The 14,368-nt window shown below is 36.8% G+C and overlaps 2 long non-coding RNA genes across 2 annotated transcripts; one reads left to right on the top strand and one right to left on the bottom strand.

Moving 5' to 3' along the window:
• Positions 1-2,234: 2,234 nt before the first annotated feature.
• LOC127106913 (uncharacterized) lies at positions 2,235-3,254 on the bottom strand. The gene is made up of 2 exons (XR_007795546.1): positions 2,786-3,254; positions 2,235-2,584 (listed from the first exon to the last, which is right to left on the bottom strand). It is a non-coding gene; the product is annotated as an uncharacterized LOC127106913 (long non-coding RNA).
• Positions 3,255-6,995: 3,741 nt separating this feature from the next.
• On the top strand, positions 6,996-9,395 carry LOC127106912 (uncharacterized). The gene is made up of 3 exons (XR_007795545.1): positions 6,996-7,141; positions 8,459-8,661; positions 8,751-9,395. It is a non-coding gene; the product is annotated as an uncharacterized LOC127106912 (long non-coding RNA).
• The last annotated feature ends 4,973 nt before the right edge of the window (positions 9,396-14,368 follow it).

The raw sequence follows: 14,368 nt of genomic DNA, 5'->3' as shown, positions 1-14,368 counted from the left end.
AGAAAATCTCGTCCCAATCTTTGTTTTTCCTTGTGAAAATGTTTGTGACCTTTTTTCCATTACTTACCTTTCATAAGTAGTCCTTTGCCTTTTGCATGGGAGACGGTTCCCTTCTTGATTACCTTTTGTGAGTCTCTTTTGTGCCTTTTGCATAAAAAAACCATCATCCCCAACTGCTTACCTTTTGTAAGTCTCCTCGGCCTTTTGCTCGAGGATTCTATTCCTAAACCTACTTAACTTTTATAAGTGACCCTTGCCTTTTGTATTAGAAACTTTCTCGTGCAGAGGTGTCGTTGCTGTCTTTTGTATGAGATGATCATCCTTTTCAGCTTTCTTCTTAACTTTTTGTTGAGAAGTTTCTCATTACCTTTTGTATGAGAAACCAATTCCATCCAGCTTTCTTCTTAACCTTTCATTGAGAAATTTCTCGCTGACTTTCGCAAGAGAAATCATTTCCACCTTCATGCGCCTTCTTAACCTTCTGTTGAGAAGTTTCTCATTATCTTTCGTATGAGGAAGCCCTTCCACCTTTCTTCTTAACATTTTGTTGAGAAGTTTCTCACTACCTTTTGTGTGAGAATCCCTAGTAGACCTTGTGTCTAAGAGTTCCCGTTACCTTTTGTACGAGAATCTCATTCCCATTTTCTTCTTAACCTTTTGTTAAGGAGTTCTCATCACCTTTTGTGTGAGAAATTTGACCGTCCTTTCTTCTTAACCTTTTGTTTGGGACATCCCTTTTCTTGTACTAAAGAGCCATTGCTACCTGTTGTACGAGAAAAAAATCATATTCCCCAACAAGGTCGACTCATTCTCATTTTCTTCTTAACCTTTTGTTAAGGATTTCTCATCATATTTTGTGTGAGAAGTCTGTTCACCTGTTTTCTTAATTGTGCTTGAAAACTTCTGTTTCTCTTGCTAAGGAGTCGTTGTTATCTGTTGCACGAGAAGGTCATTTCTCAGTTGAGCTACTTGCCTTTTGCAAGACGTCTCTCTGCCTTTTGTAGGAGATCTCATTTCAGTTTTATGCCCACTGGTATTTTCCTTTTGCAAACACATGATTCTTTTACCTTCGCGGATTCCTGCGGGAATACCTCGATCACTGGTTATATGCCAAAACTTGTTAGTAGAGGCAAGAAAAAAAAAAGAACAAAAAATCTAAGAGAAAGACATGAAAAAGTCAATCATACTGCATTAGCATATTGCATACGTCATACACATCTAACCTCTCATAAATACCCATCAACCAAATAACTTTCCAATCCCCAACAGTTGCCCTGCATAAAGACCAACTTATCCATTCCATACCCTCAGTGAAGAGACTCTTTACGACCTACCTTCATATTACATTTTATTTGTTCCAGGTGGATTTTTTTTTTGATATTTTAGTATTTAATCCCCTCCTACGTTGATTGTCCGGAAGTTGTTGTTATCCGTACATTCAGGTTCGAGAGATTAAATAGGGGCAACTGTCATACCCCAAAATTCACCATACCCTTCACAATATTCATATAGACACTAAACTTAATCATTTGCATATCATCATAAGCATTCATTTCATCTGCATAAATATGGTTCAACACAGGAAGACATGTGACTTGAATTCGTGGCTTTGTGCTTGCACCTAGTAGAAACTAGGGGTTTTTCAGCAACTTGAGGTGGATCAGTTAATCAAACCCTAACTTTCTTGGTTTGTGACATTGGTATACCCTTTCACTTGCACGGTAAATCACCTATCTTGAGGCATCTGATCAAGCTTGATCATGCCTTGATCCTTGGGGTTTGACACATGTCTTGTTGAGCAGGTGCCCATTTGGTTGCATACCTAACTTCACTCTTGGATCCATGCTTATTTAAAGTCATCATTTGATTCTTGGTTACATGTTTCTTGATGCATGATTCATCAGGACATTCATACTTCCACTCATTTCCTTTGGCCATGGTTCAATTTCATTCAAGGCCTTGCTATCACTTGGATTCATTAGTCCACTGCATGTTATTGTTGGATTCATGATTGTGTCATAATCTTTTTTCAAATTGACTTTAGTTTCAAATTGATTTTAGTTTCAAGTTGATTTTAATTTCAAATTAATTCTAGAAGTTCAAATTGATTTTTTGAAGTTCAAATTGAATTTAGAGATTCAAATTGATTTTTTGAAATTTAAATTAATTTTAAAAATCATTTCATCTTTTTTTTGTCAAATTAATTTTAAAAATCATTTAATCTTTTTGTCAAATTGACTTTAGAAGTTTTAGAAGTTCATTTCATTTCATATCAAATTGGGTCAGCTTTATTCATTTGAAAATTGACCCATTCACCATTTTTTTTTGTCGTAATAAAAATTCAGCATGAGTATTAACATCCATCAAGGTCAAACTATATAAGATAATGAGTTAGCCTTGAAGCTCTCTTCTTCATGATTCCAGAACTATCATCTGCTAACAAACTTCTCACCACCATCTTCTTCCCCTTCGACTAAATCAATTCTGCAGAACAATTCAACTGCTTCTTCCTCTTGGCAAAATCACAATTCTGCAAATTCCTGCATAACAGAACTCATCACCATTTACATGACCTTGTTCTCACCTGCAAATCGGATGGAAATTCCACATATGAATCGAATTCTATATCACTTGCATCGCATACAACAGTTCAGCATCGCACCACAACAATTATCTGAACCAAACAGAATCGAGCAACAAATTGCAAAACGAAGCTTCGTAACAAAAGCGATTCGCGACAGAGAAAAGGAAGAATGTTGAATAGTTGGTGTGAAGAGTGAGATACCTGAGTTCGAATTCGACGTCGCCGACGAATCCGCCGCCTTCTCCATCGTGGGTAGGCTCTCTCTTCTCTTTGCATTGATTGATTCATGTACAGTGGTGTAACGCTTGTAATCGAATCCCTTTCCGTTTTTGTTCGCCGCTGGATTTTGTTCCGTCCAGGAATCATGGTAGTTTTCGATTTGTTTAGGTGGAGGTTGTATTTTGGTTTCAATTAGGAGGAAGAAAGGGGAGATGGCGCGAGAAGCTTCCCCATGTGGAAGCGCCGCTACCGGTGATGAAGTCGGCGCGGCTAGGTCCTTCGCGACTTATTTATTTTTCTTTCTCCCTTGGTCGCTGCTGAGCAATGTAGAAGACGAAGGAAGGGAACATTATGATCCTCCTTATTTTTCACCTTGGGCCTCAATTCAAGGCCCAAATGAATTCTGGTACTTCATACTCCCTTGGCCAATTAGCATACACCCCCTTGTGAGTGTGCCTTATTCCCACTCCATTCTAAGGTCCAATTTCTGTTTGTTTGAGTCCATGACCTTGTTTTTTTTTTTTGATCTTTAGCTAACTAGGACTTAGTTTAGTTAATTAGGATTTAGTTTAGATAATTTTAGATTGTGATTACTTTTTAGGTTAATTAGATTAGTTTTGAAATAGAAATAAATAGATTAGTGTTTTAGAAATAGAAATAATTAGAATTAGATTAAAATTTTATAATAATTAGAATTGTTTAGGATTTAGATGATTTGAATTAGAATTTCCATGATTAGAAATTTAATTTAATATCCATGATTTGTGAATAATGACTATTTTTCCCTTAGGTTTAGAGATAATCTAATTTTGCATGCTCCCCTAATTTAGGACTTGTAGAATTTTTCTAATTGTTGATTAACCCTTTAGGTTGTTACATATTCATTTTCAACTGTTATTTTCAATTTAATTAAGTTGATCAAAGTATGCATTGATCAACTAAATCCTTTGACTGTGCTTAATTCCCCAAGCCTAGTCAAGTGATCAAAAGACCCTTGATCACTTGATAGGGCAAGTCCTTGTGTTCAAGTTGTACTGGATACCGGACTTCAAGACATCAAAATTCAAAGATCAAAGATCAAGACATAACTTCATGTAGTTCAAATCAATACAAGACATACATAACTACTATTCAAGCACTACAAAGGTCAAATTCAACACTTGTCAATCATAAGCCAAGTTGTGTGCCATGAGCCTTAAGCAATAGAGAAGGAGTGAGATTGAAGAATTTTTATCCTCATTCTGAATATCTTTGGGGTACGAGACAAATGACTCAATTTCTCATCGTACTCACCTTTATTCATAGACTTTAGTGCAATTTAAATCGAATAATTGATAAGTCTTTCTACACAAACATGAAGATACAGACTGAAGATCAGACTTTCAACTTTCCAGGGTTTCTTTTCTTTCCCTTTTGTTATCTCCCAGTAAAACTAAAACCATTTTGTGAATAAACTCAAAAACAATTAACCATACGATTAGGATTGTACGGTACGAGCCTTAAGCAATGGATAAGGTATGAGAGTGGAGAATTCCTATCCTTATTCTGAATATCTTTGAGTACGGGACGAATGACCCAACTGCTCACTGTATTCATCTCCATTCATAGACTTTAGTATGATTCAAATCATGACTCTCATTTCAGAATAAAAGCAAACTCACCTCATTGAACTCAGTTTTGCCTTTGGCCTTCTTTTTCAGTTTAAAACCTTTTCAGAAAGGACGTGTTACTTCCATTCTACTGTGGACGAAGCTTAAGCCTCCATGTGCGAGCAAGCAATGTTTAACTGCTAGAGTGCAATCCGAGTTCATCCATTCTATTGCAAACAGACAGACGCTTAAGACTCCCATGCTCAAGCATACAAGCAAGTTGACAGTATAACGCGAACATTAATGTTGTTCACTAAAAACAACTAACGCATTCGTCCTAGTTCCATGAACCACGAAGCTCTGATTTCCTCATTGCACGATTAAGGATATGTAGGCAAGAGGGTCCAAATCCTTAACGAGCACAATTATCTATTACCTTTTTTCACATCTATTTATTAACCCCCGTTTCCCCTTTTGTGTGTAATCTTCAGATAATAACACATATTCTTGTAAAGAACATTCAAAACGGTTCCCATGGAGTACCATGAATGTGAGGGGTGCTAATACTTTCCCCTTGCATAACCGACTTCCTTACCCGTTTCTCTTTCCCCCGGGTTTTATCGATGTTTTCCCTTTCCTTCGGGAATAAATAAGTTTTGATGGCGACTATGTTGTATCTTTGAGCGTGCGATACGCTCGGGTATAATCTGTGTAGCTTCACATGTAACAAACCAAAGGCGACTAAAGGCAGATACAGTTTAGCCAAATCCAGAAAAATGAGATTTTTCGTACCTAAAAAAAACAAAATCTTTGAAAGTTAATGAAAACATGAAGTCGGTCAAACATGTAGAATAAGGAATGGTTTCAAAACAAACTTTTTTTTACCTTGGTTAAGAATAAAAATGAAAACTCGCAAAAAAAATCATAGAAACCAAGTGAGTGGTGTTGAATAAGCAAGATGATGAAGAATAAACCTGATTAAAAATGGAAGCTTTATCATATGATGAAAAAAATGATGAGGAAGTTGAGAGGAATAAGTTGATCGAACGTGAAAACGGAGAGAGAGAGAGAGAGAGAGAGGGGGGATGAAGTAGAGAGAAATTATCAAAAGAGAAAGGAGAAGAGAGAAAGAAGTGTGGAAAATGAGAAGGGAGATGTTTATAAATGATTATCAGTCTGAATAACATATTAAGATTAATTGAAAAATTATGTGAAAAGCCAAAACACCATAAAAATTAATAGGTTTAGGAATTTCAGGGAAGGGTAATTAGGACTTAACCAATATATTGGACTATTATGTATATATAGATAGATTCAGCAGCAAGATAGTTGTTGACAACTCGAGTTAGTATTAATCGTCATTTCAATAGTAGTATTGATAGTTGTTTCTAGAAGATTCTTAAAGTTTCTTCATGCCACCCCTAAGTTTGACCTGACACCCCCACATATTTTCATAATGTCAAAAATGTTGGTGTAAGCCCTAGAGGCCAATACTTTTGGTACTTGTATCGAATAATAAAAGGCTTTTCTTTATTACGTTTGTTTAATAAAGTCCCTAGAATAGCTAGTCCGTTTAATGTATTAAGTGTGACTTAATCATGAGAATACATTAAACATAAGGACACTATTCTTAAAGTATCCGTAGTCGAGCTTTAGTGTGAAGTGGGATAACATTAAAGCATTAAGACTATTATGTTTGTAGACTGATGATCACATCTCATGGATCATGGATAAAGAGTTATCAAGTCTTAAACATAGGTATGAATATTAGGAGTAATATTTATACCGGATTGACCCGCTATGAGAATACTATATAGAAAGTTATGCAAAGTGTCATAAGTTATTCTCATGGTGATAATAGTGTATTCCACTCTTCGACCTGAAACCACTATGGATCCTAGATGTAGAGTCGAGTGCTTTATTGTTGATCCAACGTTGTCCGTAACTGGATAACCATAAAGACAGTTGATGGGTACTCCACAAAGCATGCTGAGGGACATGAGTGACCTAGATGGAATTTGCCCATCCTGCATAAAAGGATAAATGTCTATGGGCCCAATATTGAACTGGACAAGGATGACACGGTCTATGCCTTGTGTTCAATATAGACATAAGGGCAAAAGGGTAATTATACACATAAGTATTATCACGGAAGGAATTGTCAGATCACATGACATTTTCGTGTCTTGGGTAGCAGTGATGTGTTGCTAGATACCGCTCACTGTTTATTATGTTAAATGTGTGATTTAATATAATTGCCAACGTCACGAAAACCTACAGGGTCACACACAAAGGACGGATTGATGAGAGATAGAGTAACTAAGGAATATCGTAAGGTACGGTGCCCTTAAGTGAGTTATAGAGCATCGTAAGGTACGATGTACTTGAGTAGAATACGAAATATGGTAAGGTACCATGAGCTTAAGTGATTTTGGGCATATTATAAGATATGGGCCAAAATACACTTAAGTGGGCTTTTAGCTTGAAGCCCACACAAGTGGTTCTATAAATAGAACCCTTGTGCAGAAGCAAAAATTTGCGGTTGCATTATTTTCGTTTTCTCTCATTCTCTCTCTCTCACTCAAAGCCTTCATTCGTACCAGCTAGCACTGAGATTGAAGGAACCCGTTCGTGTGGACTGAGTAGAGACGTTGTCATCGTTCAACGTTCGTGATCGCTTCGTGGATCTGCATCAAAGGTTTTGATCATCACAAGAGATCTGCACCAAAGGTTTCAACCGTCACAAGAGGTAAATATTCTATCACTGATCATGACCATTCGTAAGGATCTCTAAAGGAGAAAATTTTAATTTCCGCTGCGTTTTGGACCGCAATTCTCCTTCAAAAAATACCCTTGTCAAAATTTAACTAAAAAGAGCGAACAAAAAATCTGGTAGTGCAATTTGAAAAATCCATTATATTTTGTAATTTTTTGAAGAATCTGGTAGTTTATTTTGATAGGGAAAAAAAGAAATTAGCACTATCATTTTGTTTTGAAAAATCCGATACAATACGAGATTTTTAAAAAAAAATGGTAAAAACTCATATTTCTGAAGAAAAAAAATCGATAGTGTATTTTGAAAATTCCGATAAAAACTCTTACATTTTTTGAAAAAATCGATAAAAATCCGGAAAAAAAAACTCATAGACTTTTTTAAAAATCTGATAAAAACTTATACTTTTTTGAAAAATATGATTGTGTATTTGAAAAATCAGATAAAAATTGATAGGATGTTGAAAAAACTGGTAGTGTATTTTGAAAAATCTAGTAAAAATTCATATGATTTTGAAAAATCCGGTATTGTATTTTAAAAATTTGATAGTTCAAATCAGGTAACTTTTTAAAAATCCGGTAAAAATTCATAGATCCCCAAAAAATTCGGTAAAAGCTCGTGAAAATTTTCAAAAATCAGGTAACACCTCATAAATTTTCCCTAAAATCGAAAAACACACAATTTTTTAATAACATAAAAAATTTACAAAGGGTGTTATGGTAAAAGCATAAGAGATGTATGAATACCAAGTAAATTTTGGGGTGACAGGAACAAACCTCGAGATTCCCTAAGTGAGAAATCGAATGGGTCTTTTGATATGTCTATGTGATTTCCGTTCAGAAAAATCTACTTCATATCCCATCAATTATCCCCCTACCCCTACATTATAATTTTTTGAACCAAAATGCCCTCATATAAATAAGTTATATTTCAGAATTTTTCACTTTCACCTCATTCTCTCTCAAAGTCTTTCGAAACAAAAACTCACATCTTGCATACCGAAACACATTTTTCAACTCTTCTGGTTCACAGTTTTCAAACCGGCACAGATTCAATAAGTGTTTTGATTTCACATGTTCATCGGAACTCAATGCAAAAGTCTTTCGATTTTCAGTCTACACACCGATACTCATTTAAGTTGTCTTCCTGTTTTGTCAAATTTTTCACCTGAACTCTTCCCAAATGTGTTCCGATTTTTGATTTTTTAAAACCAAAACTCTTTTAAAATGTGTTTCAAATTGCATTTTTTGAATATTTTTTTTTTAAATATTTTTTTTGTTCTTATTTTAACAGTGGTGCGAACATGGGGCAATGGCGGTAACATTCTAGATCGTGGTTTAGGACAGGGTGCTCCATCAATGTTGGCTGGTGAGGAAGAGCATATTGGTGCACTTGCATCTGCAGCATAACCGATTGGCTTTCCAGGAGGGTCATACAATACGTCTCTTTTGGTAAAGTACGAGCAATATATTACTTGACATTTATGCTTCAGTGAGGTAAGTAAATGACATTTATTTTATACTAAATAATATTTGAATTTTTAATGTTGTGTTTTATAATATGTGTACTTTTAATTGTTTTCAAGAGAGAGGTCCGAAGAAAGAGTTGAAAACTGGACATGGGTTGAAGTTGACATCGAGGGTTCCACAAGCTCTTCCACCACGGATGAAGAGTTGGATTTCTAGGCATGTTATATCTTCACTCTAGAGGACCTGTTTGACGAAGATAGACACAAACCCGGTATCAACGTTTGTAAAGAGATGGCATCTAGAGACATCTTCATTTCATATATCGTTTGGTGAGATGAGCATTACTCTGGACGACGTCTCTTGTCTTCTTCACTTGTCCATAAGGGGGGGGGTGTTATGTAGCCCTCAAGATGTCACTGAAGAGGCTGATGTTGAACTTGCTGTTAATTACTTAGAAGTGTCAAAGAGTGAGGCACTAGGACATGTCCGTAGTTGCAAGAGTTCTTACTATAAGTTGGAGTGATTATTCAATTTATTCAAAGACCGTAGAGCTGCTTCTAGATGGGATTATGAGATAATAGTGTATATGCTAATGTTGGTGGGTTCCATAATTTTTGCCGATAAGACCTTTATGCTTGTCGAGGCACGACATCTCATACCATTTATATACTTGGAGAGATGTTTGGGATATAGTTCGGAAGTAGCTGCTTTGGTTACCCTCTACAGATATCTCGGAGATGCTTCTATGTTCAGTTGCAAATAGGTCGGTGGATATCCTACTCTCTTACATGTATTTATTTTAGTTTAGTTTATTTAGTTTATTAATTTATTTTATTTATTTTATTAATGTAGTTTATTTAGTTTATTAATAGTATTAATTTTATAACAGTGTTGGATTCACGAGTATTTTCCAACACTTGGAAAAAGATGAGAGAATTGGAAACCAACTAATAATTATGGTCTTCCCAGAGTGATCATATGGCCCTATAAGCAAGGAGTCTTGAAGGTGGATAACTTGTGACCTATTTTAGACGAATGGACACCTACCAGCCTCATATGGCGCTCATTTGAAGATCACAGAGTATGACGCTAATTTAATGAGTTATGCATGTACAGGGGGTGTCTGAAGTGGGGTGACACTATTGTTTCTTACTTTCCTGATAGATGTATATGTCAGTTTGGATACATGCAGTAAGTTCCACCCACCTCCTGATTATATGATGGCTGATGATATTGATGTGGAGTGGATTAGTTACCATCCGACGACATTGGCCACCACTCCATCTAATACAAATGATGGATACCTGGTGTGGCCAACATTGGCCATCACTCTCACTTCTTCTAACTGATTACCAAATAACTTGTCATACAAACTTGATATTTCCTGGTCTATTATTTCCAACTCCAAGTCTCGACGAACCATTAGCCGACCATCTTCACCATATACATGCAATGATGCAATGAATCCAAACCCACCATTACCATTTGATACAACATTAACTACATCTTTAATATATATGACCTAATATAATTAGGAAATTGAAGAATGAATTGCTTCTTTGATTGTGACTGCTTCTTTGATAATTTCAACTTCTTCGAAGTCTATGATGGTTGAGATTGCCTCTGTGAAGATTGAGATGCTTGATCAACATACTCATGATATGAAGGGTTCCTATAAACATCATACCCTTCTGGCTTTTTCCCTTTCTTCTTCACTCCTCCTTTGGTTTTTAATTTTTCAGGTGGTGGACACAATAAAGTCATTGTAGGTAGGCAAGTTCACAAACCCTACTTTTTAATGCCCTTTTCTCAAAAATAGCTAGTGACCTTAACCTTTTCCACAATTCATCTATTGCACTACTCATATCCGCCTATGATCTATCATCTATATCAAACTCCAACTCAACTTTCATACTTAGTTTCCTTCAATGAACATGAACAACATCTATTGGTATCGATATACCACCAAGTGTATGTTTTCCTAACTCACAAGCATAAGGTAACCCATAGGATTTTCTAAGATTACTTCCACATATTTTCTTGTTAGTTATAACATGATTATCTCTCAATAACTCTTCAGCAATGCGTCTCAAAGCAGCTCGAGATACTGAACCATGCAGATTACCATAAAATGGACTTATATGTGTGTGCTCAACTTCATAAAAACTTTTTTGAAAAGAAGCTCTGATGTTGCCCAGTTATTGTAACACCCTTCTACCCAATCGACATATTTAAATAAGTTATCAGAGTACAACATGTAGAAGAGTTTACATTTCTTACAACATACACTTATCGCATCACAATAAACAATTATTATTTATTTCATCAAAACTTCGCAGCGGACAACAACATAATTATTATTTTTCATCGTATAATAACTCATAAAAATGTTTCAACATTATCTCAGCAAAACATCTCAACACTTCCATCCTCATAAACAACATAAATAAAATATAATTGTCTATCTAATCCCATAACCCCGGTGTCACATGACCAGAGCATTTGACTCGACTCCGTAGAATAACTCTACACTTATTCTTCGAACCTCAACAAAAGCTACTCCTCTTTATCTGCACATTGCTCATCATAGATGAACATAAACACATGCAGAAGGGGTGAGAATTACATTATTAAATAATAATATAACGACAGAAATATAAACATACATATATTTCACATATGCCAACACATCCCATCATAATCATCATAATCGGCATAATCAACATACTCCTGAACATCAACAAAACAACCTATCAAATGCAATGCACACACCCATGCATGACTCAACACGACTCGGTATACCCATTTTGTGACCAACTACAGGATCACCACTCCCAGATTCATCACCATAGAATCCGAGTTCCCCGTAAGGAACCAAGCCTCTCAACAAGCCCGGAGTCAACAACATCATTGGAACTCATTCCGTTCATCACTAGGCATCGGCCTTTCATGAATGCATGCACACCAAACATGCATCACAATCAACATCGTAACAACAACATCATATGATCATGTTATCTTCATCATTAATAGCATGACACACAACTCAACAAACAACAACAACATTACAACTTAACAAATTGATTCACCACAATTACCCACAGTAGGCCAAATCACAATTTCAACATAAAAATTATCCATTTTTCCATACTGGAACAGTGTTAACCGGTTAACGCCACAGGTTAACCGGTTAACGCAGGAAAAATACACATACAGGCAAAACGCAACAGTGTTAACCGGTTAACGCTATGGGTTAACCGGTTAACGCAGGCGAAACTCAACATTTTCTCAATTCATAACAGTGTTAACCGGTTAACACCCTGGGTTAACCGGTTAACGCAGACAAAACAGCAGTTCCTGCGCTAACACAAGGCAGAATGCAGAACTCTCCGCATTTCCCGCCGTCGGAGGACTTCCGGACCTCCGATTCAACTTCCGTAAAAAGCTACGCGTTCGGGAAAACGCGACTCACACGACTACGGATTCAATTTCAGCTTAATTCGACTTATTCATCATAGTGCTGACGACGATAAACCCCAACTTCCCCAATCTCCCTAAAATCCCCAAAATCAATCAACAGTCTAACACAGAATCACGAAATTGCTCGCATATTATCATTTAATAAGGTTCAGACCCCTTACCTGAGATGATTCGGCAACTCAACGCTTCCGCTTTTCCGTTCTTCAACCTTTGCTCTACAGCTTCTCCCTTCTCTGCAGCTTCTCAACTTCCACGTAAAACTCTTCCGTTCCAAAAAAAATGAGAAACTTTTCTCTTATCCCAACTTATATATTTCCCAATAACTATTATTCCAAATAATAATAATCATAAAAATAGTCCAATAATTCCATTTTAATTAATTAAATTAATAAAATAATATTATTAACTTAATAAAATAATTCTCTTATTTTATTCGGGGTGTTACAACTCTCCCCCACTAAAAGAGTTTTCGTCCTCGAAAACATACCTCAAGCGAATAGAGCCGGATACGACTCCTTCATTTGATCCTCACGCTCCCAAGTCAAGCTCTCACCAGCTGGACCTCCCCAAACAACCTTCACTAGAGCAATCCTCTTACCTCTCAGGGTCTTCTCTTCTCGGTCATCTATCCGAATTGGCAACACCTCAACTGTCAAATTATCCCTCACCTGGATATCATCCAACTGAACAACATGAGAATGATCCGCAATATATTTCCTCAACTGAGATACGTGAAACACATCATGCAGGTTAGAAAGCGACGGCGGTAAAGCTATCTGATACGCCACTTCTCCAACCCTCTTCAAAATCTGATACGGACCCACAAACCTTGGGGTAAGCTTTTTAGACTTTAAAGCTCTACCCACACCTGTCATCGGAGTAACTCTCAAGAACACATGATCTCCCTCTTGGAACTCAAGTGCCTTTCTCCTCTTATCATGATAACTCTTCTGACGACTCTGAGAAATCTTCATTTTCTCCTGAATCATCTTAATCTTTTCAGTCGTCTGCTGCACAATCTCAGGTCCGAGTACAACGCTCTCACCTGATTCATACCAACACAATGGAGTTCTGCACCTCCTACCATACAATGCTTCATATGGAGCCATACCGATACTAGCATGAAAACTATTATTATAAGTAAACTCCACTAACGGCAAATAACTATCCCAAGAACCACTCTGCTCCAACACACAAGCTCTCAACAAATCCTCCAAGGATTGGATAGTTCTTTCAGTCTGACCATCAGTCTGAGGATGATAAGCTGAACTCAACCTCAACTTAGTCCCCAACGCTTTCTGCAAACTTTCCCAAAATCTAGAAGTAAATCTGGGATCTCTATCAGACACAATACTGGATGGAATACCATGCAGCCTCACTATCTCCTCAATATACAACTCTGCCAACTTCTCTAAAGAGTGATTAATCTTCATCGGCAAGAAATGCGCCGACTTAGTCAATCGATCCACAATCACCCAAATAGAATCATTACCTTTCACCGTCCTCGGCAATCCCGTCACAAAATCCATGGAAATGCTATCCCACTTCCATTCAGGAATCTTCAAAGGTTGCATCATACCTGCCGGTTTCTGATGTTCAATCTTTGACTTCTGACAAGTCAAACAGGCATACACAAACTTAGCAACATCTCTTTTCATACCAGCCCACCAAAACAACTTCTTCAAATCTTGATACATTTTAGTTGCACCTGGATGGATACTCAATCCACTCCTATGGCCCTCTTCAAGAATACTCTTTTTCAATTCAGGTACCTCAGGAACACAAACTCTACCTTTAAATCGCAGGATGCCATTCTCATCAATCTCAAAATTACCACCATTACCCTGGTTAACCATAGTAATATGATCAACTAGAGCGACATCAACTTGCTGACCATTCCGAATATCTTCCAGAATTCCACTAGTCAACTTCAGCATACCCAACTTTACACTATCAGCGGAAACTTCGCAACCCAAACTCATATCACGGAACTGTTCAATTAACTCAAGCTCTCGAACCATCATCATAGACATATGTAGAGACTTTCTACTCAGCGCATCTGCAACTACATTAGCCTTACCGGGATGATAACTCAATTCAAAGTCAAAATCCTTCAGTAATTCTAACCACCTTCTCTGCCTCATATTTAACTCTTTCTGATCAAACAGATACTTCAGACTCTTGTGATCACTGAACACTTCGAATCTGGAACCATACAGATAATGCCTCCATATTTTCAACACAAATACCACAG

The sequence above is a fragment of the Lathyrus oleraceus genome, chromosome 7, assembly GCF_024323335.1.
Source record: "Lathyrus oleraceus cultivar Zhongwan6 chromosome 7, CAAS_Psat_ZW6_1.0, whole genome shotgun sequence".
NCBI classification, from domain to species: Eukaryota; Viridiplantae; Streptophyta; class Magnoliopsida; order Fabales; family Fabaceae; genus Lathyrus; species Lathyrus oleraceus.
This window is presented reverse-complemented; position numbering and strand designations above follow the sequence as displayed.